This window comes from Symphalangus syndactylus, chromosome 6 (genome assembly GCF_028878055.3).
Source record: "Symphalangus syndactylus isolate Jambi chromosome 6, NHGRI_mSymSyn1-v2.1_pri, whole genome shotgun sequence".
Taxonomy (NCBI): domain Eukaryota; kingdom Metazoa; phylum Chordata; class Mammalia; order Primates; family Hylobatidae; genus Symphalangus; species Symphalangus syndactylus.
Genome location: NC_072428.2, coordinates 147,018,698 through 147,023,544, shown reverse-complemented (window position 1 = coordinate 147,023,544; position 4,847 = coordinate 147,018,698). Strand labels below are relative to the sequence as shown.

The 4,847-nt window shown below is 43.5% G+C and overlaps 1 long non-coding RNA gene across 1 annotated transcript; it reads right to left on the bottom strand.

Moving 5' to 3' along the window:
- Window positions 1–2,506: 2,506 nt before the first annotated feature.
- Window positions 2,507–4,338, bottom strand: LOC134736972 (uncharacterized). Its single transcript, XR_010121480.1, has 3 exons — window positions 4,073–4,338; window positions 3,311–3,611; window positions 2,507–3,061 (listed from the first exon to the last, which is right to left on the bottom strand). It is a non-coding gene; the product is annotated as an uncharacterized lncRNA (long non-coding RNA).
- Between the last annotated feature and the right edge of the window lie 509 nt (window positions 4,339–4,847).

The following is a 4,847-nucleotide window of genomic DNA, read 5'->3' as shown; positions in this document are numbered from 1 at the left end:
TTCAAACCCAGCCACTATGTTGTGAGGCAGTCCCGGCCACATGGAGAGCCCACACATGGGTGTTTGGCCAACAGCCACACTGGGCCCTCAGTCCCCCACTTGCCAGATGTGTCGGTGAGAGCGCCTTCAGATGACTCCAACCTTCAGGCTTCAGCCTTCCAGCTGAAACGCCAGGCATCCCAGGAGAGACAATCTGTCCTCACAGTGCCCTGTGTGGATTCTGGCCCACAGAAACCACAGACAGGTAATAAATTATGATTGTTGTTTAACCCCCAACTATTTGGGGGGTAATTTGTTATGCAGCAATAGATAACTAACAAGAACCTCAGGAACTTGAAAGACCACATCAAATGTTAAACATCCATGAAACTGGAGTCCCATAAAAAGAGGAGAGAAGGGGGCAAAAAATATTTGAAGATATAATTGTCCAAAAATGCCCAAATTTGGTGAAAGACATAATTTTACGACTTTAAGAAGCTCCATAAGCCTCAAGCTCAATAAATACAAAGAAAAACAAGCCAAAAAAATCTGGAACACAACAAATGAAAAATGACACACTATATAGAGAGAAGTAGCAACTCCAGGTACTACTGACATCTCATCAGAAACTATGGAAGCCAGAATATGGTGGAACAACAACTCAAACAAGCTAAAAGAAAAAAAAAGTCACACAAACTTCTACAACCAGTAAAAAACGTCTTTTGAAGATAAATGTAAAAGTAAAACATTTTCAGATAAAAGAAGGCTATTGCCAACAGATCTGGACTACAAGAAATGCTAAAGGAGATTTTTGAGACTAAAGAGAAATAATACCAGATGGAAACTTGCAACTTTGGGAAAGAATGAAGAAATCTGAAATTGTAAATAGCTGGATAAATACAAAAGACTAATTTTCCCCTTAATTTCTTTAAGATACATATGACTGTTCAAAGCAAAAAGTAAAACATTTTCTTGTGAGGCTTATAAAGTACGTGGATGTAATACCTATGGCAATATAGCGTTAAAAAACGGAGGAAGGGGAAGCAGATGGACTTATTTTGCTGCAAGGTTTACAAATGCACATAAAATGTTACAATATTAACCCTAAGAAAACTCTAAGGATGTACACTGGAATTCCATGAGCAGCCACCTAAAAATGCAAAGAGCATATGTAGCTAAAAAGTCAATAAATCCATTACAATGGAATTCTAAAAAATATTAACATAATTCAAATGAAGGCAGAATAGGAGGAACAGAGAAGGAAAATAGAGGAAACAAACAGAAAACAAAAAAAGATGCTTAGCTGAGTGTGGTGGCACGTGCCAGTAGTCCAGCTACTTGGGCGGCGGAGATGGGAGGATTGCTTGACCCTGGGAGGCTGAGCCTGCAGTGAGCCATGATCATGCCACTGTACTCAGCCTGGGTGGCAGAGTGAGACTCTGTCCCCTGCCTCCCAAAAAAATAGGCCTAAATCCAACCATATCAACACCTACATTAAATATGACTAGAATAAACACTCTAATTAGGCAGATTGTCAGACAGTTTTTGAAAGCAAGATTCAACTATATACTATCTCTAAGAGATTTGCTTTATTTTTTGTCTAATTAGATTCTAGTGTTCTTAGAGTTTCCCTTTAAATATGAGGACATATTGATTGAAAGTAAATGAAAGGAAAAGAAAATATGCAAACAGTAAGCATATGAATACTAGAGAAGCTCTGTTAATATCAGATAAAATAGACATTTAGACAAAGAGTATTATTAGAAATAAAGAGGGACGCTTCATAATGCTGAAGGGATGGTTCTTCAGAAAAATGTGACAGTCGTAGAGTTGACACAGCTTCTAAACACATGACGCAAACATCTACAGAGTTAAAGGGAGAAATAAATGATTCCATAATCTTAATTAGGGACTTCAACATCCCTCAACAAAAATATCAGTAAAGACAAATATCTGAACAACACTATCCATCACCTTGACCCAAATAATGAACACCGCACCCACTACCTGGAGAATACACATTCTTCTCCATTGCAGGTGGCACATTCAACAAGAGAGAGCAAATGCTGGGCCAAAAATGAAATCCAGTGACATTAACAGCATTAAAATAAGGGTGTTGGGACCAGGCGCGGTGGCTCATGCCTGTAATCCCAGCACTTTGGGAGGCCAAAGGGGGGCAGATGACCTGAGATCGGGAGTTCAAGACCAGCCTGACCAACATGGAGAAAACCCGTCTCTACTAAAAACACAAAATTAGGCAGACATGGTGGTGCATGCCTGTAATCCCAGCTACTCAGGAGGCTGAGGCAAAAGAATCACTTGAGCCTGGGAGGCAGAGGTTGCAGTGTGCTGAGATCATGCCATTGCACTCCAGCCTGGGCAACAAGAGCAAAACTCCATCTCAGAAAAAAAAATAAAATAAGTGTGTTGGACTTGGATGGTCTCTAAGATTTACCCTGTTAAACTTCAAATAAAGTGGCGTAACTCTAAGTACTAAAAGAGCTTGAGAAAGAGAGAGAGAGCACAAGAGAACAAGAGAGGGAGAACCCATTTCTTGATAGGTGCCATTGAGGAGAAGTTGGAGAATTGAAGCATCTCATGGGAGGAGTAAATCAGATAAAACTTCAAGGGCCTCCTCTGGCCCCATGATTCTGTGATTGTGTGTGATTTCCAGGCACTATGCTGGGCACCTCATGCATGTGGGCTGTTTCATGCCCACAGCAGCTTTGGGAGGTAGAAAGCATGATTTCTGTCTTGCAAGCTGTTTGGAAAGATTGATTTTTCCTTCACCAGCAGTAAGTGGCAGAACCATGGCAGGATTACAATCTCACATGATCTCAAAGCTCAGATGATTAACCACAGTCTGTATTTTTGTATTAGACCGATTGAGGCTCACAGGCAAAACTGTGATGCCCTGAAGATCCTAAAATGACTTAAAAATAATCAAAGGATGCTTTCACTTTAGCACGATTCCCCCCAGCACGCCATTGCCTCATTGTCTCCCTGTCCTTGCAGCCTCTGCTCCTGAAGATGGGGGGGCTGGGTTTACCTGGTTCAGTAGCACTTCCCTGGAACAAACTGTCTGGTACACAGAATAGGCGTTAATTCATGTGAGTTAAATAAGTAAATAGAATTAACAAATAAATTGCATTTTAATATAAGGCAAATCCTGAAATGCAAACCTCCAACTGCTACGTGCCTTCCAAAAACAGCCTTCTGCAGACCCTACGTGCCCTCCAAAAACAGCCCTCTGCAGACCCTGGCTTTCCCATGTAGACAGTTCCGGGTTTCCTCTCCTTTTTCCCATTCTGATTTTTAATGCTGGACTCACCCAAGCTGTCCTAAAACAGCAACAGGAAGTGCACGGCGCACCATCTCTTCCTCACCGCTTCCTCTGGCAGGCAGAGGCTCCCTGTGCTGTCGACATTAGTCAGGATACGTCACACTAGCTGTGGTACTAAAAAAAAAAAAACCCCTGAACCTCAGGGGCTCACAGAAGAGGTTTCCTGCTTGCTCGTGCAACGTCCACTGGGAAGTGGAGTCCTCTTGAGGCTCGTCTCCACGTGGTGACTCAGGCCCATGCTGCCTGCATGTTGTGATGTATCATCTCCCCCACATGGCCTTTGCTCCTGCTGCAGAGGGAAGAGAGGGCTGAGAGGCTGGTGGGATGTTTTAGGGCCAGGCCTGGACACAGGTCACACAGGAGGCCCCAGCGGACTCCAGAGAAGGTGGGACAGTACAGTCTTCCTGTGCTCAGGAGAGGACCCAGTATGGTGAACTAAGCTGCCCCTGACACAGCTGGCTCAATGCTCAGCTGAGAAAACTCTTCCTTCTTACAGGGGTTTCCTGGGCAAGTCCTCGGCAACCACTCCACGCCCTCCCTCTTCTGCCTCTGGCCTCTGCTCTCCAGGGAAGTCTCTGCAGATGCCTGTCTCTCTCCCTCCCTCTGTTTCCCTGTTTCCCCTCCTTGTAAATTAAAAACTTCTCTGATTGCTTCTGAAAATCATAAGAATAAAGCTAATATTCAATTTTTACAAAACAAAGTTAAGCCATAAATCTCGACGTGCAACTAGACATATTAATGAAACAGCACCTTTTATCTCGAAAGCCTTGGACGGATCCCAGCTTCCCTTCGGAATATCAACGGTTCACCTTCCATGGCCTCCCATGATCATGTTTTTCATTTGATCACCAGGGATCAAAATAACTTTTACAAATCATATTGTATTCTGTTCTGTCTAATTACGGGTGTTTCCCCCTACTGTTTTCTACTATTAAGGGTTTCTAGGAGCCGGCCTGGGAATCTCAACAGCATTCATGACGTTGTCATTGTGGAAAACACGTTAAGAATTTGAAACAACCGGTGCACCAACACACTTCATATTTGGAAGTAAGGCCCCTTCTGTATTTTAACTCTTTGGAAACTTGTAAAGTATGTATGGTAAATGGAGTAACTTGCAACTGTCTAAAATGTTAAATAGAGCAATGGTTTTCTGACCATTTCGCTCAATAGAAGCTGCTATCGTAGAGAAACTCAGATCCCTCACGTGTTCAGAAATGACGTGAAGCAAGAGCTGGAACGTTTTCAGACCGGTGTTCAATGCCCCGCCCACTGCGGAACGATCTGGCTGGGTGTCTCAGACGCCACGGCACACCCTGAAGCCACAAAAGCTAATAAGCGACTGAAACACGTGGAAATCTCCATACAACACTGGAAACTGGAAACGCTGGAAACGTGCGGGCTGTTAGTGATCAGAGAAACAAACGTGCACGGTGGCCCTGAGCGAACGGCAATGCACTCAGTCATTCTCCAAACGACGGCAAAGGCTGTGCCAGCTTCTCCCGGTAAATTTGGAGGTTTAGCAGTT